This window comes from Lepidothrix coronata, unplaced genomic scaffold, assembly GCF_001604755.1.
Source record: "Lepidothrix coronata isolate B3197 unplaced genomic scaffold, Lepidothrix_coronata-1.0 Scaffold3, whole genome shotgun sequence".
NCBI lineage: Eukaryota > Metazoa > Chordata > Aves > Passeriformes > Pipridae > Lepidothrix > Lepidothrix coronata.
Window position 1 is genome coordinate 8404853 of NW_016690183.1, and position 22925 is coordinate 8427777.

Sequence of the window (22925 nt, forward strand, 5' to 3'; positions counted from 1 at the left end):
CTTTAATTCATAGAAATACTTTGCTTGTAGATATGTAAATACATTTATGAATTAGAGCCCTATTGAGCCTTTAGGCTCCTAAATACATCTGTGAACTCGGATCTGAGCCACCCTCTTTTTGTTCAGATTACTCCTGGACTTCTCCATGAAGACTATAAACAGATTTTTGTTTCTCATGAGATTTTTGTTCAGTAAAATTCTGTGTGGAATGACAATGTAGAGCCCTCAATGTTAAGAGGCAAGAATGATGATTTGGTGGGCTGCCTATCTGGACTGGACTTTGAACGTGTGTAAAGTTGGTGAAAATCTCTATCTGAAAGCCAACTCTACTCTTTTCACACCTGCTTAATAACAGATTTTGACATTTTTTTGGTTTTGTGGGTTTTTTGTAGCTTTTATTTAAAGTCATAAGACTTCATGGTTGGTTTTGTTCTTTCAGTTTTCAACATGCATTTTCCTCTCTTCTTATTAAGTAATATAAATATACTTTGCATTGTTTGATTTTGCATTTAGAACTTTCCGTGAAATTATGTTCACACATTGTTTAACCTGGATCATCCTATTTCCCATGTTCTGTGTATTTTTTAAAGATGGTTATTTAATTATGGGTTCTTTGTGTTAACTGTTCTCCTAGTTATATCAATTTAAAATATATAATTTATTCTCTTTCTCTATAGAGTATTTTAATAAGAAACTGTATGCCTTAATGACAACATATAGTATTACTTGTTCTATTAAAAGGGGACTACATGCTGTACTCTTCTCATTCTGATATGAGAATCAGTTACTACCTATTAATTAATTTTGGTACATCTGGGAATCCCCTTAGATCAGTGGATTGACAGTGGTGTAAACTTTGAATCACTTCCCCGCTGCTGTTGGGCAAAAAACCACACCACAAATCCTGATAAAATCAGCTACTGTTTAGAAGCCAACTGCACAAACAGACACAAAAATACAATACTTCAAAATACAGCTAGCTCAGTAAAGCAGGTACCAAATTATTCCTTTCCTAAAGGAATTGTTGAAGGAAAAGCTGAAGACCATAATATGGTCTGTTCCACTCTCTGTTATACAAAAACCTTTGTTTGCATCTTAAAATTTTAAAATAGAGGATTGTTTCTTTCCTATTCTTTCCTCACTGAGATTCATACTAAAGAACTCCAAAAAATTGAAAGCAGTTAGGTTGACAGTATTCTGATATCTCTGTTCATCACAATTTAAATCAGTGTAAGCTGTCTGGGGCAGAAACCATTTTATAGTTCTCTGCTGGCAGTACGTTGCATGCAATGAGAATTGAAAGATGAGGATCCTAAGAGATACTACAAAAAACTGTTATCATAAGCATGCCAGTATTACTTAGGAACAGCCTTTAGTAGCAGCAGTTAGCATTTGCAAAGCAATCAGAAGGAAAAAGTGTCTTTCAAAATCCTGATCCATTTTCATACCTTATTTCTGTGTTACTGCTTACACAGTAAAGATTTTTAGCTTTCACATTCAAAAGATTGCAAGTGACCTGTGAAATAAAATGAAGGAAATAACAGAATGAGATACATGACAAGATCTATTTAATTTCTCTCGGATGCTGTAATGATGAAAACAATAGGTATTGGGGAATTATAATCAGCAGGGTATTCAAATAACCCTGGAGCATTGTTGGGAGTAATTTTTGTTTAAGGCTGTTTTTAAAGTTTTAGTAAAGCATTTATGGGAGAAATATTTTAGATAAATTTTCCTTTGCTCGCCCATATTTTCAGCTTGTCAGTCAACACTTGTTAGGATATTAAGGAAGAAAATATGGCCTATCCTTTCACTTTAGTTTTGCATCAGATTAGTAATAAAAAAACCCAGACCAAATAAACAAAGAAATGTATGTTAAAAATCACATATCAAACAGTTTACATTTTATACTACTAGCATTTGCTTGTAAGAAGAGAAAAGGAATAAGATGAAATGTGAGAATGTTAGTGTGTCTAATTCTCTAAAATATCATGCACTGTGACTGGGTACACTGAAGAAATGCACAAGCAGAAAGTATTGAAGTCTACAACAACCGTTGATGCTGAGTGAGACATAAAGACACATGTTTCAGTCCTGATATTCAGTACTAATGAACATACTTACCCAGTCATCAACATTTCTCACTGGAAATTAGCAACCATCTCACTTATCATTAACCAGGTCTGTCTGAAGCAGAAAAGTTTATACATAGGCTGCTCTTTCATGTTATAAAATAGAGAAGGCTGCAGCATGACTAGGAGAATTCAGCAGAGTGCATTTACTCCGGGCTATGACAGTATCATAACCTTTTGCCTTACATCCCACCCAACCTGCCCTGCATGTAATTACTTCAGCAAAACCCATGAAAATCAGCACAGAACAATTGCTGCTTTACCCTCTGGCTGTACCAGTGATGATTTATAGGGAAATGTTTTCTTTCTGCTTTGTGATTTTTTTCATGAGAACTGAAAAACATCTGAAGAGTTTGGGCTTTCCTTTGGAGTTGGAAGGAGACACTCTAGCGGATAAAGGCATCCCTTGTCACTCTATAAATTGCAACTATTGTTTAACTGAAGTCTATTATTTGGGTTTTGGATAATAGAGGGCAGGTAAGCAACAGATGATTAAAGGAGCTAGACATGATTAGAGAAAAAATCAATAAATGTATAAACAAAATGAGGTTTTCAGGCTTTAAACAGGTGATTTATTGCACATTTTTTGCCTCCTTTTACATTAAAGTTGTTAATGTACTCCTACACTCCTGATTACACTTTGCACTGTCTTCTGGAGTGCCTTGTATGAGAGCAGAAGAAAAAATACCTTGTATATCATATGACTTGAAATAACATTGCTTAAAATAAGAAGAAAGAATAGAAGAACTTTATCACAGGAGATGAACAGAGCATCACAAAATTGAATATCATAGAATGATTTCTTGCCTGTTGAATGGGGAAATGTTGAAAGCAAAATGCTATACTCCCTTGCAAAAACTGCAGAGAATGGCATCAAGTTAAACAGGACCTGTGGGCTACAACCACCTTTGAGTGTAAAAACTGAAGAAAAAGTATAACCTGCATTTCAGCGGCAGGAGAGCAGATACAAGTACTAACATCTGTTCTCTTTAGGCATTAGTGACCCATTTACTATATGTGCACATGTCTGTTAAGAGTCCTTCCCTAAAATAGTCAGAGAAGTTACATTTTGGGTACCTTTGGTTCATACTTTTGTGTAGCGTAGAAATACAGACCAGGTCAGCTACGGCGTATTAGAACTACATATACTGTTATACCTGAAAGAGCAGCAACAATGGATATCTAACTGGATCACCTAATTCTTTTAATTATGTGTCTACCTTCAGTCCAAAAATCATTACTGAAATAAACATTCTGTCTTGATCCAGGAACTTACTTGGTCCCATTCCTTTTGTAGCTCTGTTAAAGATGGAAAACAGCCAATATTATTTCATTAATGTGTAGACTTGTATCATTATATTAATGAAAACAGTTTTTTCACCATTTTCTTTTGCATACCGTGGAGTAAAGCTAATTCCCAGGGGATAAGAAAATGCTCAGCTAAGTTCACAAGAGGTGGAGCTTCTTACTATGTTTGTTATGCAACATTCAAAAGTGATGGTGGCTGTGAAAGTCCAAAGTGCTTTCCATTTTCAGAGTGCAAACTCCTTTCTGTCTCAGGTTTCATGTGATGTGCAGGTCACAGCTCAAGCTATATCCTTGTACTGTGACTGTATTCTCTTTCTCATAGACCTTTCTGCATGTGATATTGAGGAACAAAAATGGTTTGTTATGTTGCCTGGAAAATTTATAATTAGACACATAATTTTTTGTAGCTAAGATATGCCATGTTGCTACTTGTTCCGCATGCGTTGTTTTTTGACAGAATTTCTGCTACAGCTAACTAGTTCCAAAAAGTTTTGAATAATGTGAGAATTCTTCCTCATACATCTGACCCATATTTTGCCTATGATATTTTGTCTCTTTGCCAGGCCTAAGTGGATTTTTTCTTTGTCCCTCATACAATGTTCTTATTGATTCACCTTGCCTTCTTTCTCAGTGCCTGGGACCCAGAAAAGGAATTCCTTTAGCACATAGCAAATATGTCAAGGTAGGAATATGTCAGGGTGATAGTTAGGTATGACTGATAATAGTTGTCTTTTGAACATCCCTGAGGCTGGACATACATCTGGAAGAAGACAATGTAAGCAGTCTGGTTCTCTGGGATCTTTACATCCCCTGCGTTGTCCACCGTCTGCTATGAAATTTTTCAGACCACCAAAAAACTGGACGTTAATCTTCCTTCCTGCAAGTTCAATCAAAACCTACAAGTCTTACCTAAAAATCTAAAATATACTCCTTCAATAACAGATAATGATTTTGTAGTACAGTGAAATATAAGAAAAATTTATGTAAATTGTACACAAACAATTAGGTTCTATAGACCGGTAGTGGAGAATGGATCCGTCCAACCATTCAAGCATTAGGCATGTAAAATAGATTCCTGAAAGTACTATATTTGCCTGATCAGTTGTGTGGTGGAAAGAATGAAGACCTCTCTGTTCAGCCATGGCTCATTTACATCTTCCTCCATTTTAGTAATTCAGGGGTTCAAGACAGCTGCGCTGCCAGATCACTGAAAATCTATGTGACTTTAATGTGTTTTTCCCTCAGAATTGCTAATATTTTATACTGCCAATAGGGACACCTAAGAAGAGCAAAAGACAAAAGGTCTGTCTACTGCAGATTGACTTCACATGTTACCTTTCACTGAAGTATGAATAAGAATCATGCTTCGAGAAAAACATGATAGTCATGAAAAAGGATAGACTTACACTGAGTTCTGTTTGAAAGAAAAGTTATGTTAATGAGTCTTTTGTTTTATGCAAAAGAAACTTTGCCAATTAAAAATTAATTAATGAATTAATAGGCTATATGAAACTTCCAGAAAACCAAACATAATCATGGGTTTCAGTTCAATTTAATTCATTCCATTTTCTACTCCAATTAGAATCCATTAAGAAAGTAATTGGCAGTATTCATCAGCAGAATTTTTGTAAAGGATCCCAGATTGCTTGGCTTCAATAGTGTCACTCTGCTGACCATAGCAGAGCTTCAGCAGCATCAATCTGCACAACTAAATGTACAGTAAAACACAAAGCATGCAAGACTCTTCCAAATTAATGGTTAGACTCTGCCTTGCTTTAGACTATCTTTGTAGAAAAGGATCCACTCAGTGTAAGATTATCTCCAAGTAGCAGAAAGTTATTACAGTGTAGAGGGGCCTTGTATATGTAATGTCTTTATTATTAGATAAATTTCAGTCATATATAATGTGCCCCAGTGATTTCTATTCATTGTAGTATCCCGTTAGGGTTTGCCTTGCTGTGGAGAAGGCACGATGCGATGTGGCACCAGCTAGCGGGGAGATGGGTTAGGGCTCTCTGATCAGTTTGCCCCAGTGCCATACACCAGCAGGGACAAACACAGTAAATAGCTGTGCCACATATGAAGTCTTCCCCAAAACGTGCAGGCTAACAGGCCTGCTTTGTGCAGGTTATGCAGTGCAGCCTGGTAGGGTTATAGAGACAGGTATGGCTTCCTTTCCTTCCCAACCTTGGCAGGTTTGTACCTTGCCTGAAATCAGAATAAACTGAAATACTGTGAACTGTGAATTGTGGTACTTCCATCTGGTCAACATGAAGCATTTATGGGAACCTAGCTATGCTGAGTTTGGTTCTCAAGACTGGAAAGAGGAGCAAGCACAAGCAACACTTAGGATCCTACTGCAGACTGTAACATTATGGTTCCATTTTAAGAAACTGTTGTTTTGCTTTTTCAGTTAAAATACAGAAAACGAAACAGTAATGGCATGAATTTCTTCCTAAATGAGTGCTAAGACCTAAAACTAAGTAAGTCCACAGCTCACTGGCAACACAACAAATCTGTCAGAATTGCTTACCTGCCTATGCAAATTGTTTTAGGAACAAAATATTCCTGACTTCAAGACAAGTGGTGAAAAATTAACTTGACCTCCTTTCTTCAACTGAGCTGCACTTGGATGAGAAGAAATGAATTTTGACTTATCTAAAACTGGACAAATATGTAGATTTGAGTATTCATTTGACATTTGTTTTGTTAAGTCCAAAGGAGAAAGAATAAGTCTTGATTTTTTTGTTTTTTTGTGCCTGACTAGATTCTTCAGAAATCAAAACAAAATTAAGTGACTGCACCAACAACAAAAAGTAAAACTGTAATGAGATGGCGGTAAGGGAAAACATAGCATATTTACAAATGTTCATTCTCAAAATGTTTGAAAGTTAGATTACATATTGTCATAATGCCTAGCAAGATGCAAGAAAAACACATGATTACTGACATGAGGACATAGAGAACTAGATTTGTCTCAGCCAAGAAGAGAAGTGATTTTAGCTTCTCAGTATTTTGGAAAAGATTTAATTTCATTACTGTTTAAAGTGTAGATTTTTTAAATTTAGTGAATACAAATATGTAACAAAAAATATTGCCTCTATGAATGAATTTTAAAGTTCATTTGAGTGAGAATGACAATGCTTTTGGTTTTCTGACAATGTATCTGATTATCAATCATGACATAACTCTTAAAACATACATACCTGAGGATATTGAATATACACAATCCTTTAACATGCAAATCAAAGTATTCATTACCTTAGAGGCCATGTATGATACATCCAAGGAAAAAAATCCAACCCCCAAACATTACCTATGTTTCCTAATGAAATCTTGGGATACCAGAGTATATTTTCAGCTGGGAAAACCAAACTTCACATAGACTCCTACAGCTAGCATGTGCAAATTTGGTAGAAGAGTGTGTGAACGACTGCATAAACCTATATAGGGATGGACAGACAATTTGCTATCTTATCTGAATACCAACTTATATCTAGGTGGTACACATAACTTCATCTTTTTTACTTGAAACTACTGATCCATTGCAGTCCCTGAAGTAGTGAAAACACTATGGGACACAGGCAAAGTGTAACGGTAATAGGTGTCTTTTGAAAACTTTACAGTTCTAATGAAAATTCCCTTTTATGCTGGAGTCTTTCCTTGAGATCTGTGGCCAAATGTGATAACCACTGTAAAACATACCAACAGACAGTTCATGCTTATTAGGATAAAAACTTAAGTAACCAAGATAAATAGGAGACAGGTGGCACTTATTTCTGGTTGTTAAATGAAGAAACATAGGTACAAAAAGGTTAAATTATTTGCTGTATTGGGTTTGCATGGCAAGGTTTTGGTAGTGGGAGCACTTATGGGGGCAGATTCTGTGAGAAGTTGCTAGAAGTTTCCCCTATGTCCAACGGAGACAATGCCAGCCGGCCCCAAGATGGACCCGCTGCTGGTCAAGGCCAAGACCATCAGCAGTAGTGAGAGTGCCTCCAGGATAATGCATTTAACTTGGGTAAAAAGTTACCGCACAGGAGAAACTGCAGGCAGAGAAAACAGGAGTGAGAATAGGTGAGAGGAACAGCCCTTCAGACACCAAGGTCAGTGGACAAGGAGGGGAAGGAGGTGCTCCAGGCATCGGAGCAGAGATTCCCCTGCAGCCTGTGGTGCAGACCATGGTGAGGCAGCTGCTCCCCTGGAGCACACAGAGGTCCATGGGGGAGCAGAGGTCCACCTGTGGCCCGTGGAGAAGCCCATACTGAAGCACGTGGATATGCCCAACGGAGGTGCAAGCCCATGAGGGACCCAGACTAGAGCAGTTCACATGGGATGATCTGACCACAGCCCCCATTCCCCATTATATAAGGCCAAGAGAAGGTTTAAAATTATTTCTTCTCTAGCAGTATTATGCCTTTTAGAATTAAATATTTGTAAGAAAATTAATTAAAAAAAATCATCTAATGCTTATGTAAGAAAAACTTGTCTAGATCTAATACACATAGTACATTTGACATTTTGTTAAATAAAATCCTACAACACAATTTTGTTCTCTGAATGAACTGATAATTGCACTCAAGGTCAGGCATGAATAACACCTGAATTTTTCCATTTACTTGTGATAAATCCTTGCTCATTAGAATACTGGATAATTATAAAATAGTTTCACTTAGTTAACTGCCTGTAGCCCCAACAATGCTTATGCTGTAGATGTATCTTGTGGAAGAAAGAAACACAGAGATGCCTACTATCACTTTTAATGCTATGGAGCAACAACATTTTTAGACAAAATGTTCTGGGGACAAGCTGAAACTCAGATCAGTGGAGATTTGTTCACAGTCTCTTATAATTTCTAGTTTCCTGTGGGTTGAAATACTAATAAAAATCTAAAAACCTGGGACATCTACCACAGCACTAACCCAGATCTTGACAGCAAAACAAATTTATTGTATACTGACAGGGTAAGACACTGACTTGAAGGATATATATATATTCTGAGGGCTCACAGGTTATGGTGCTGTGAAAGTGCTGAAGAGAGAAGAGGTTTATTTTGAAAGTTTTGGTGCATATGCTGATGTTTTACTCTTGCTTCTTACTCCTCAGTAAAAAACTGTATTACAGCTCTTATTACAACCCACAATATAATAAGATTCTTTTAATGGAATAGGGAGTATTGACCGGCTCCTACACCAATTGCTACCAATACTCTATCTCCATTTAAAGACATAGGGCATCCCCAAAACATACAGGCATATCTGAACTTTGTTTTGTATTCCTTTCAGGAAAAAAAAATATGACTGAACAAAACACAAATTCAATATCTATCTACTGCAGTCTGAGAGGAACTCTAAAGGAAACCCCAAAAAAATTTAATAGCATGCCAAAATGTTTATGTGTGAATGCCTCTGTTCTCTGTGATTCCAGCTAACATGAAAGGACCATGTGACAGAAAAAAAAACAGCTCAAGACACTAAACTTTCAGACCAAATAGTGTTTCAATGGAAAGATTCTTATCCTAAGAGTTCCCTTCCAGTTTTCCAGATGCAACTTTTCTGAACCTATTTGACTGTACAACCTAACATTGAGGAATTCAGCAGCTGGGTGAACTGGTTATCAGCCTTCAAGACTTTCTGAGTTCTTTCCAAATATAGGCCATCTTAAATCCTAACTTCTGAAGGTCAGACCTGGGAAGCCTGCTGACAAGAACTAAGGTTATTTTATTGATCATTGCCAAATGTGAGCTGCAATAGATCACCTTTCTCACATGTGTATATTCTCTCATACACATTCCTGCACAACATTTGTATTAAACCCTACCTTGAGATGGTATCTTTCTTGACTGAGATTTCCTATTTCAAGGTCTTCTATTTTTGAATATACATTGGCTTCTCACTTTGTTTTCGAACTTGACATCAGACGTTTGAATCATGTGCCATTATATAGCAGGTTAATCCATCTCTTTGACTGGATGCATGGAGGTTTAATAGATAAAAAGGTGAGGAATAAACAATGAGACAAAAAAGGAGAATGAATTTTGGAAGATATTTTTACCTCAAGTAAGACGAGGATGTAAAAGGTACACCTATAACGCAGAATCTTTCTACTTTTTTATTTTTTTTTTTAAGGAAGGGTTGATGAACAAAATAAATCCTATAAGAACGGAGAAGAAGCAAACATGGAGGATAAGAATAACTGAGGTAATTTCTAGAGTCACATGGTGAGAGATTAAAGCTAAAATTAATAGTTAGCAAACTATTCATTCTTATAGTCCTCTCCCCTCAAAAATAACACATTTTCCTAAAGGACTGATCAAAAATATATATAATACACCATTTTGCAGGTTTGGGTAACTGATCTTCCACATCTGATTGTCCTGCATTGTTGTCACAAAGAGCTATAGTCATCAGTAAGAAGTCATTAAAACAAAGAAAAAGGCTTTCCTGTGAAGTTCCTTAACAATCTAAGATAGCTGTCAGTGATAAAGAGATAGAGAATCTGTTAGAACAGACTTTCTGTTCTGTTACTAGTTGAAGCTTTGCCTTTGCATTTCCCATATCTATTCATGGAGCTAAGAGTGCAGTAAAGGCATTAAATCCATCAGGGTTAAAGAAAAAGAGAAAAGAAAAAAAAAAACACACACAAAACAACACCAAAAACCCCATCTGCAAAAAAGATGGGTAGCCAGCAGAGATCTATGAATAATTTAGAAGGCACCTGTCTCTCCTCATATTGGCAACTTTGAACTGCTTTTGCCTTGCAGATATATTTCAATTGCCTGAGCAAAAAGCAATGTCTCAAAATTCTCAGAAAACTTAAAAGTTCTTAACATTCCTCCAAGATGCTTCAAGGAAAACTTTAGAGTTATACAAAAGAATTTCAACTTACACTGCCCATAGGTTTATTGATGACAGCTAACATGGAAGGAGCACATTACTGGGGGAAGTAGAATGTTCAGTTAGGCAGAGAATCTTTATACCAAATAAAACTGCCAATGAAAAGTTAGGTCCAAGCTCAGACACAAGTAGCTGAAATTCAGACAGAATTCCTGGAATGAAATCTATGGTCTGTGTTATCACAGAATCATTTAGTTTGCAAAAAACCTATAAGATCATCAAGTCCATACTTGGACTGATCACCACCCTGTCAACTAGACCATAGCACTAAGTGCCATGTCTAGTCATTTCTTGAACACCTCCAAGGATGGTGACTTGACCACCTCCCTGAGCAGTTCATTCCATGTTTGATAATCTTTCCACGAAGAAATTCTTTCTTATGCCCAATATGAACCTCGTCTGGTGCAGCTCGAGGCTATGACCTCTCATCTGGTCACTAGTTGACTGGGAGAAGAGACCAACCCTCGCCTTGCCACAATCTCCTTTCAGGTAGTTGTAGAGAGTGATAAGGTCACCTCTGAGCCTCCTCTTCTCCAGGCTAAACAACTCCAGCTCCATCAGCCACTCCTCGTATGACTGACTTTCTAGACCCTTCACCATCTTCACTGCCATTCTCTGGACACACTCCAGCAACTCTTTCTTGCAGCGAGGGGCCCAGAACTGGACACAGTACTTGAGATGCAGCCTAACTGGTGCTGAGTACAGAGGGTCAATCACTGTCTTAGTCCTGCTGGCCACACTAATTCTGATATAAGCCAGGATGTCATTGGCCTTCTTTTCCACCTGGGCACACTACTGGCTCACATTCAGTCTGCTGTTGACCAGCACTCCCATGTCCTTTTCTGCTGGGCAGCTTTCCAGCCACTCTTCCCTCAGCCTGTAGTACTTACTGGGGTTGTTATGACTGAAATGCAGGAAGCTGAGTGAGATCAACATAATAATTTCTACTGGGTTAAAAAAATAAAACAATTTCAGAATCTACCAATACAACTTTATTGTCTTATTGATCTTATTATCAAGAGGAAACACTGTGATCTGAATCTAAAGCACAGATGCTAGGGATTATGTCTGTTCAGTTGGAATGAAAAAATATTCCAAGCTCAGATCTTAGAAACAACTCCATTATGCACGGATGTTAATGAAATAGTTGTGATAAAGTACTGTTGATAGTATTCAGCGTGATGGTCTGCCTTTTCACGAAATCATTCATTGTACAGTGTTGATTCTCACTTTCATGTTTGTTAAAGATAATTATTTGGGCTTAGAAATTGTCATTTATCCAGATGAAAACTAACAAAGAAGAAGGGTATAGCAGATATGTGAATAGACAGGCCACAGGAATTTTTAAAAATGTTGTAAAAGGGTAGGTTAAATACCTGTCTCCATGAGAAGCAGTCTATTAAGACATAACAAAAAATTAGAAGGAATGGGCAAACACATTTCAAAAGAGAATATGTATGACTATATATAAATCTATAAAACTGTATTATCAGAATTGAAACATCTTTTAGCACAGAAGGGGTTTCAGCAGAATTAAAAGATCTCATTGTACCACTATTAAAATAAATTATTTTGGGCTTTCAATTTGCATATAAAACCTCAAAATCTCTGAAAAAAAGTCATTCTGACCAAGAGTGACAATTGATTTACAACAGTGGAAATTAGTTATGACCAATGATCTCCACCTGAGATGCTTTGGCATCTTAGAAACATGTCTTAAAAATAAAGAAGAAGGACTAAGAGTTAAGAAAGGTAATTTATTGCCTACAAAACCTGAAGCATTAGTAGCATGCAAGGCGAGTTTTTCAGGAACTGTTTAGGTATTGCCTTGGCCTGTTCTGTTCGAAATAGAGCTGTCAACCCTTTTTAGACAAAAGGCATTACAAAAGACCATTAAAATCCGTGTCACTGACCTCTTCAGAAAAGAAAGTTGGCCTGAACTATGAGGGTCTCAAAGCTGTATTTGCTTAATGAAGTGTTTTGCAAGGCTAAAGAAATCATCATTGTCAGCTTTTACAAGCAGAGGATGAGACTGTTATTTGCACAAGTGGTTTCTGTGATATGGTTCTTGCCTTGAATTCCCATTCAGCTTTCCTAAGTTTCATTCTTTCATCACAAATTTCAGATATAAGTAGTTCTAAAATATGAATTACTGAATTTCTTATATTTCCTTATGATATCAGAACACTACTTCAGTCCTATTCCAGAGAAATCAGAGATCATTGAGAGGTCATTTTCTTTAGCTAAGCTGCTGGTTTGGAAAATGAGCCCCACTTTGTTGCCCACACCATGCTGGCAGTAGAGCCAGCTATCCTGGAGAGCCATCACAAGGTGTGCAGATGATGCTGAGGAGGACAATGGTGGGATGCAAGGTCAGCCCTGTGGAACGGCTGCCTGACGGCCATCTGGTTGATGACTATGTGGGCTGGTATACAGCCCACTAAAAATATCAGAGAAATCAGTATTTTCCCACAGAATGCATCAATGATGCTGAAACAGGGTATTCTGGGGATAATGGGGTGGGGCCGAAGGGGGGAGGAGAGGAATATTGTCCTATACTGTTGCAGTCCGAAATTTGGATACCAACAGAAAAGGAACTGCCAGGATTAAACAGGAAACCTTGGGCCACACAGGCTGGAGAAAAAACCACGATCTAAGAGACCAGACAAGATGCATTGTCCTGATCTCTCCCAGCAGGACGTAGAGAGACTTTGCTTGATGCTATCAGATATCCCATCGTTTTCTCCCTCCCTGTGTAAATCCTTATTTCAGGAAAAGCTGACCACCCTTCCCCAGTATAATCTTGCTTACTGGAAACATCAGAATTTTTTCCCCAAAATGTAAATACTGTATCCAAGAAATGTAAAATCATTTTTCCCCTTATGTCACCCCTGTTACTGGAAATGCTAATAGATCGTGGAATCCTCTATTTGGAATACCCCTGCCTCCTCATTAGCATGTAAACCCCCGAACCTTTAAATAGCAGCAGTGTGTTCAATAAATCATTCCAATTTTTGCCTCTATATCTGGGATTGTGATAGCTTTATTGGACCGTTACACTGTGCCATTCTGCCTGTGAACCCAGTTCCCTGTAGTGACATAGAACAATGCCATGTACCCTCCTGCCCAAATCCTGACCCTGAATTGACAGCCTCCTTTCCAAGCCTCTCTTCTTGAGACACAATGCAACAGAACAAACAAAAAAAAATGTAAATTAAAAATAGAGCAGCTATTCTTCAGATCATTCTTCAGATCTGCTCCAATGGAAACTTAGGATATTATCAGGGGAGTACCAGTAGCTGATTTCAGCAATAAAGAAGCTGAAGGTGTTGAAGGTACTGAAGAGAAACACAGTGGCAACACAACATTTAAAGGACTCATGCTGAAAAAAAAAGGAAAGCAGGTGGGGGACATGCCACTAGAAGAAAAAAACATTTAGAAATTTTATTAGAGAAATTTTGCCCATCATAGAAAGTCTATATTCTTTTCAGTGTCCCTTTTCAAGGATGCTTATGAAGAAACCATTAAATTGGCCATTTTATAATTCTGTTGTGCATTTCATCCTCTTTCGTTTTTTTCTTCAGGTTGGAAGAAGTAAATGTGATCACAAACTTTTGATCCAAACAGAAAGATTTTTGCTGTTAGAAAACAGAGGAATTCAGAACACTGACTATTTCTGTGAACAGATTAAATCATTCATATAGAAAACCAAATCACATTTTATTTAAAAAAAAACCACCACTCAGCATCAGAATTGGACTTCCTTGTCTTTACAGAGATAAATGAAAAAAAGAAAAATACAATTATGCTTCAAGGTATTATTTTATGCTCACAAACACAGAATTAGAAAAATACAATAGAAAAAAACCAATTAGAGCAATATTAAATAATTGTCACGGAGAAATTAAATCCCGATAGTTTGTGCGTATCTAATAAAATGCTTAGCATTTTTCAGTCTTTCTTACATCATGTTTGGAATTGAAGACTGTTAATATTGCAACTTTAGATAGGTAATTTTCCTTAAATTTTCTAACTCTGACAAGTCTCAAGCCTAATCAATAAACTCAGTTTCACCTGCTATTAATTATTTTTAAAAAGTTGACATTATAAGCAAACTAGCAGGGTATTTAGTAGATTCACTGTAAATATTTCATTTTAGGAGGTGAAATTCATTTTATATATTAATCAAAATTTAATTTTCCTTAGTAATACACAAATGTAATGGTTTTCACCTGTGTGCCTTTATATCAGCAGGTACACAATTTATGAACTTCATAGAAACAATATGGAGACAAAATTAATTTTTAAATATAAGGTTAGTATTTTACTAAATTAAAAAATGAATGCAATCAGTAAAATTTTCTATTTCCTAAAATTTAATTTATTCCATCCCGAATAGATGATTAGGTTCAGCAGTCATATAATGAAAGATACATTATTCAGAAGAGGTATTACTCCTTTGAAACAAAGCTAGTCTCTTGTAAAAAATCAACATCTCAAAATGAAAAATACTGGGAGAATTATTTTTTCTCCAGAAAACATAATAATTATTTTAGAAGCAGTTTGATATCAACCTAGAATTACACATATATTACTGCAGAAAGCAAACACATGAAAAGGAATTTGCTGATACTATGCTTGTTTCCTAGAACAACAAGAAATTTCGGGCAAGAGGCATTTTTTTTCAAAGAAAATGCTACATATGCAAAATTTGTACAGCAAAGGCATTATATCCTACTCTTTCTAGACCTCTTCTCAATTTCTCTGATGTCCTCTGATATGGGAACCTACACCAGTGGGTCTTCTTTACAGTTTTCTCCCGCTCACCCAGGAAAACTTAATGTACTTCAGCTTCAAATTCTACACTCTTGCCTTTGAATCACAGCCACAAATATGTGTCTATAGCAATTAAAGAATTTCATTTCTATTTGCAAAGAAGAGATTAATTTTCAAAATTATTTCTGATGTTTTTATGAAAGTCTTCAATTTCCTGAGGCAAAATGAACAATATGCTGTACAAATATATAATTCAAATATATGAAATGTAGTAATTATGGTAATGTTAATATCATAAATATTGTCATAAATCCTTAGTAATATTTTACATGACCATGCAACACTCCAAATCTATATGGGAAACCAGGACTACTTTTAGTTTTGGTACCACACTGCAAACCAGTGGGCAGTATCAGTGCAGACTTGCTTAACAGCTAGTGCTGGGAACTTGTGAGAGGGGGCTTCCATCCTGAATAAACTCACCTGTCATATTTTCAAAAGAAAGGTCTTTTTGTCTTCTTCTCTCTAACTCTGTGTAACTTCATTGGCAAAGCTGCCTCCAACAGATTTTTCTGACACATGCAAGCAAAATCTATTCCTAGCACCAGTGTTACCATACAGATGTCAGTCTAATCCTTTGTTGTTTCAATGTTCTGTGCAAACACAATGCAGAATTTACAAGTGTCACGGTAAGATAATTGGATATAACCACTTGGTGTCCTTACCCCTCTTGCCTTGTAATGGCTTTTGAAAATGATATCTGATGACCAACTGTGACTTGGCAGCAGCCCATCAGTTTTCTCCTTTTATTGGAAAGCTTGCTGAGAAACGTACAATGGTTGGCTCAACTTTATGTATTTATGTAATATAAATCAAATAAAAAACCATAAAAGCTGCTGCACCTGAAGTTGACCCTTACAGGGAATTGTACAATTTGGGAAGTGAGTATTTTGTGCATACTGGACACAAACAGGACAAATGTCACCTGACTATGAGTAGTTTTTTTTAAAATAGGTGAATTTTAATCTCGGTAGCTTCTGCAGATTTTTAAGCAGAAGTCCTTGGACAGTCCTACTATATAACAAGTTTACAGTTCAGTGATATGCAAACCTACAAAAGGTAGCATGACTTCCAAGCCTTTTTAAATATTCTAAAATCTTTCATTTTTTACTCAGTTGCTTAATTGGCCCGTTGTATTTTCTTTCACAGTAACTGCTTGTCATGTTATGGCCTCAGATGAAACCAAATGTTTGTTCCACTTTGTAGACAAATGGATGAAATTAAATAGCCCAATATGTCCTTTCTCCTTTAACAATTCCTAGTACAGTTCAGGAAGCATCTGTCCTTGCTAAGATTTAAAAGAAATGATTGCCAAGAATCCCAGAAAGACTGAAATATCAGCCAAGAACAGAACAGAGGTAACATAATCCTGGGTCTTCTTATCATTTATATTATATTTATACCTATATTTCAACCAGAGAAAATAGATACGTGAAGAGTTTGTTATTGCAACTCTAGAAGATTAGATGATTCAGAAAGCAATGGAGTTTGTGAGGACAAGAATGGGATAAAACAAAGGAACTCTTTAACTCATGTATTTTTGACTGCACAATCTGGATCTGAATACTTTTTTAACCCTTGCTGCAAAGTTTTCTATGTCTCCTGAAGATTTGATCCTGAAAGGTGCTAAGAAATATCTTTATGATGGTCTATCTATGTAACTAAGTGTTTCTGGATTGGGTTAAATTGCTCACATTTTACAGAACCAATTCTCCATTGGGTCTGTCTGTTTTGAATGCATAAGCCTGATCTGAGATGCAGTTTATATGCCTAGCTCCAATTGATTTTGATAGTTGTTTCATATATGGAATGCAATGCTTAAGTCTTGCTCCTTGGAACACTGCAGAGAAATACACACTGAAAAGTCTAACAGTTCTGTAAACATGACATTCCTTACAGTGTATTTAAATTCGTCTTTCTGGAGAACTGCTCTATATTTTAACTGTGCACACTTTGCATAACAAAACCCTACAACACACAACACTAGAGTATTTCAGGACTTGAAAGGCTATGCTAAACTTTTGAAACTCGAAGCCCTGAAAATGTCACTATTTTTCTCTGCAAAAAATGGATTCTTGAGGCTACGTACCACTTTCTTCTTTTAATTTTGCCATAAGGGTTATGAAAGAGAGTTGTGTTGTGTGTTTCCATGGAAGAAAAAAACACAAAGAGGGAACAGCCCACAAAGAAAACAAAAAAAACCACCCCAAACCAATGCAAAGGTACAAATGTTAACAAAACATTACTTTTTCTGACAAGGCTTTTAGCTCTACTATCAAGGTTTTGCTGAACTAAAAATTTAAAATATGAGAGAAAAATAACACAAACCATGCTAAGCATATTTAAAGCCATGGGAATTGCATACAGCCTAGTCCCATGTAATTTTCAGAAGTTTTTCTGTACTTGATATCTTTAAATACTAGTTTCTCTCTCATTACCAGACTGAGAGAGTGTGCCAATGAGTAATACCAATAACAGAAAAAAAAAAAAAAAAAGAAAAACCACTCCACTTTTCCAGAAAAGTACATTTGCTTTTTAGAAAATCTGACAGCTGATGTATAAAAAGTCTGAAATGCTTCACAGAATGATAGTAAAGCACAACGTAAGTTAATGAATGTTGATAGAAGTGGGCATAATGGTTAGGGCAGCTTTATTTAATTAAAGTACAAGGTTTTTATGGTTCTATTCATTTGTAGAGGAGAGGTGCTTTCATTTTTTCCATAAAATTTATAGCAATAATATTCAACAATCTGCTCATTTCTAGCTGCTAAATTTCCTTCTGTAGTTATGCAGTTCTCTTGTAGGCTCTGAGCACTTGGAAATATGGGGGAAGTATTCAGCATGCTTAATAACAATATTTTAAACACATAGAAGTTCTCCTCCTCTTAAATGTAGGCAGTTTTGCAAAGACTTTTCCTGGTGAAATGTCTACAATGATAATTTTTACTTCTTTGCCTATGAGGACATTTGGCTTCTGCGTAAGCAAAACTGGAGGAAGAGACCCCCCGTAAAACTATTACCACTGTAACGATTTTAGGAGCACAGTTGCCAGTCTTGAGCACTGCCAAGGCCACAGAAAGAACTTGCTGTAAGATAAGCCACAAGAGTGGGAACTTGAGATAAGCAAAGAACGGAGGAATTTATGAAAAGAAGGTGCTAATTCCAGGCCTGGTGGAGGCAAGATCTTGTTAGCACCTCCTGGTTAATGCATCTGGACAAAAATTCTTACTGTGGCAAACTGCGGGAAAGGAAACGACTGCTCTTATATGTATCACCACAAGTTATGTGAATGGCATCTCTGACCTCCCTGTGGATAGCCAGAACCTGAACTGTGTAAAGGTGATATCCCAAGGAGAACAACTTCGGGACCCCCACCACCAAGTAGTCCAGGGTAAGAAGGACCAACAGGATGCTGCTGGATCCACAGGGGGGGACTACCTTCTGCTTGATCTCTCTTCCCACTTTTTTCTATTTCTTACTCTCTCTCTATCTCACATTTATTGTTAAATAAAATCTGTATTTTTGACTTTGGCATATGGTCTTTTTTGCACCTTAATTCGGGCAGAGGCATCTCACTAATCAGATCTTAACAATCACCCAGGAAAACAAAACAAACAAAACAAAACAAACCAGGAAACGCATGATGGTGTGAGGGGAGGGATCAAAATCTGCACTTTCCAGTTCTTCATAACAGCAGCAGTCTTTGCAGGGGCTTGTGCCAAAGTTAGAGCATTTTTTGAGAGCTGAAGCAGAACAGAGACGATAAGGGACGAGGGAGCAGCTGCTTGCTTTGGACTGATCTACTGGCAATGTGGCTGGATTTTGCTGTAAGTGGTAATGGCTTCTATTCAGCAGCTTACAATTCTCCTCTCTCACTCATCCTCAATAGGAGTATAATGCAGCCACAGCTGAGACATCACTACTGATGAGTAAGCTAAGCTGCCAAGACAGAGAAGGAGAAAAGAAAAGCCATGTAGTACTATGAGATGATAAATATCCAAAATCAAAAAAGCTGTGCTAAAATTTTTCATAGGTTTCTATTAGAGGTTCCTGGTCTGTGCCTCTCTACATGTAGCACAGGATTCTCTTAAGAGGAGGCTCACTCCTTTGTGGGGAGCAATGCAAGGGGTTAAGATCATGTATGGCCTGTTTTTTGTCTTATAATATAATATTCATAATAGAAATACACAGAAGTTCTCTCACACATGTACTTTCCTAAAGTAAACTACATACAAGTTTATGGAAGAGCTGCTTCCCTGAAATGAGTCCAACAGCATGTTGTAAATGAAGAGAGGATGGGTGCTTCTGGGTGAAATAGTTCACCCTCTCAATCTGAGTTCTCTGAAAGGAGGAAATTTTTAGCCAGGGCATCCTGTGAGAATGCAAAATAGCCTTCCAAGTGAAATGGTGGCTCCTTGAGTCCTGGAGATAGACAATTATGAATGACTTGATGAAAAGTTGTAATGAAATTTAGAACCATGTGATTTTTCTTACAGTGTTCGCTGCAAAATACATAATGCGGTACATGGAAAAATTTAGAAGACTATAAATCATGCAGGACTTTAAGGAGCTCTCTGTGTTTCCTATTTCTTTCTAAGCCTTTCAGCAAAATTACCTTAACTCTTCTGATAGGTGTGACAAATTTCTTTAGTTGATGCTGTGCATTTCCAGATGAGATCATGGACCACGAGGTATAGAATGATGTCTGAAAGATATAATTAATTTATTTCTTATATCTTGTTAATTTATAAAGTATTTTTGAGGCCCACCTTTTTTTGTCATGGGCTCTTTTCAGAAATATAGCAATAAATGCACTGATTTTACAGCTCTACTCTTGACACAGATAATATGTACCCATTGACAGATCAATCCATGAAACAGCCCTAGTAATGTCATTTAAAACATGGAAAGTGTTGTGCTTGTTTTGCTTCTGCATTTTGGAACCTATTGCTATTCAATTTAGTACTCTAAATGAACTCATATCATATTCCATTATTGAGGAAAATGACCACCTGCCTCCCCCATATGTTGATTTCTCTTTTAAATACTGCCATTTGAAAGTCTTGAAACTCATTAAAGTGACAAGGTTTATAGCACACACACTCTTTCACTCAGAACAAAAGATATAGGAAAGCATAGTCGGAATTAAAAAAATTATTTCAAAACAAATTTTGTTTAATTTTTTCATTTTCCACTCTTTGACTTACTCACAACTTCTCAGATTAAAAAAAAAGTTATCCTGCTAGTTATACTTGCAGGATTTGTCTTTTTGGCTGCTATTTTAGAGTCATTTTTATTATTATTGCTTTCCAAAGTTTTATTTCTATACAGTTTTCAAATCTTTTGAAACAGTAGAACTCAATTCTGGCTGTAAATTGTTGACTTTCTTGCAAGCTACCTCCCCAAATAAGACATTGAAAATATGACTTAACCTTGTCCAGGCTTGTCCAAATCTGATGACTTAGCAAGACTATTACAAGTATTTACAAACTACCAATTCAAAGACAGGTAGGGCTCTATTCTGAAGGTTAGATCAAGACATAAGCTTCAAACTTTTATTTTCTATTCATATGTAATAGAACTGTGCAAAATAAGACAATTCCAATTTAGATGATACTGCAAACACTATGGTTTGTCCAAATGATCCATAGGTCTTTATTATAATCTCTACATACTGTACTTTAATGCTTGGTTGTGGTAAGATCTTGCCTCTAAGTGAATAGTTAAAATGGCACACAAGTTAGATTAAATCATTTAAATCTGAGTCCTATCTTGAGGAACTGCCAGAGGCATCTTGTTGTAGAACTACAAAAGGTTCAGGACTCAAAATACAGTCTATAGTATTACAGTTAATACTGTATGGGTAAATGTGCTTGCAAAGTCACATTGCTGTCTTCCATATATAAAAGCCATTAATTCATCCTGTACTTTAAGATCTTGTCCAATGTCTTAATTTTCATAAAGGGATAGATATTCACCAGATACACTCACTGAAACAAATATTAAAAGGCTCCTAGTATGAAAGGAGGCATAGCTGAGTATTCTGTCCTGTGGTCTTTAAGTCTTAGGAGATGAGATGCTAACTTCTTCTAGCATAATGCATGCCCCCACTTAGGGTTTATCTTGCTGACTTTTCATGAGTGTCTGGCTACCAAGGCCTTTAGACTGTTTGAAAGCTTCTATTTTTTCTGTCTCCACATTCCTCTCTGAGAGATTATATTTTTAATTTTCAGGAATGTTCTGACGATAAGGATGTTTTCAGTTATGGAGAAAGATAGAAATACTGCTTTGTTTCACAGTTTCCCAAACATTTAGAAAGAAGGAATTTTTTGGTTAAGACTGATAGCAAATCTATTTCTCTGGGGTCAAAATTTCAAATTCCTACCAACTCCATAGGTCCCCACATGAATGTGTGCTCATTTCTTACATCGTGACACAGCCTGCTGCTGCTCACTGTATAGCAGCTCAAAGCACATAAACCTTCCTGTTAGGGGTGCTGTGTCCTGTAAGAACAGCCAGAAACTCTGGGATTTCTTCTTCACGAAGATTTTTATGACAGGCTGCCCTCACAGACACAGAGGTTCATGTCTGTCCTGCTTCTTTCTGTTGTGGGTTTACTCCTGTAGGTGAGCAACGCCAGTGATTAATTACTAAGAAAAACACAGAACAAAGGCCTTAATCAGGTAATTTCTCTACCCACAGGAAAAGGCCACCCCTAGCAGTCTTACCGTGCTTGTTTTATACTTGGGCTGCTTAAGTTCCAGAAAAACAGTTTTTCTGCCTACTGTGGAGGACCTAAGCAGAGAGTGGTCCCTCTCAGCAAAACCACCATCTTTCAGATCCATTTTTTTCCCTCACACTGGTAGAAAAAGAGAGAAAAGTCTGGCCTTGTAGGGCTTTCCCCACAGCTCTCCATCCCAGCTGTGTCCTTTCTCCTTCCCTCACCCCCCACCTATGGCAGGAGCATCCTGCCCTTGGCCCTCCTTTCTTACCTGCACTGCAGAAAAGCCTTGAAACAATTTTGTAAAGATCATGGCAACTCACCAGTTTTCTGTCCCCGGGGAGATGAGAATGACAGGATGTATTTAACAACTAGGTGACAACAGGGAAACCACAAAATTGCAAGAAATCTGTCTTAAAAGAATAGCAAAGTAGGTGGCACAGAGGCTGACGCTGACATAGACACACTCAAATAGCATCAAAACATATAAGCAGTATATTGAATGCTCTCTGTCAAATCTCCTGCAGGATCCAAGCGTATTTGGAACTCACAGAAAGCATCATCTAAGAATGGAGTCTTTTCACAACAATAACTGAGAATTTGAAGAAACAGTGCAACAGTGAACTGCTAAACTCAGAAAGCTGTCCAATGTCTGGAATTGCCAAACCTGCATAAGATTAAATAATTTCTAATAAAGCCATTTTATTAATTAGAGGAAGGGTACTTAGAGAATACACTGTAATTCTTTGAGTAAACTTGCTGAACCATCTCACGTCTAAAGCAAGAGCACAGCTCAGATAATTTGCTAATGCAAATGTGAAAATCAAGGAAAATTTCATCAAAATGTAAACAAAATTAAATGCACAAATATAAAGAATAATCATGGTTGAAGAGACACAGAAGATCTGCAAGGAAAAAGCATGGTCTTGTGAACAAACACCTTCTGTGAACTCATGTCCATTAGAAAAAAATGTACTCATTAAAAGAACATCTCATATAGGTGAGATTTTACACATGCATAACAACAGGGGA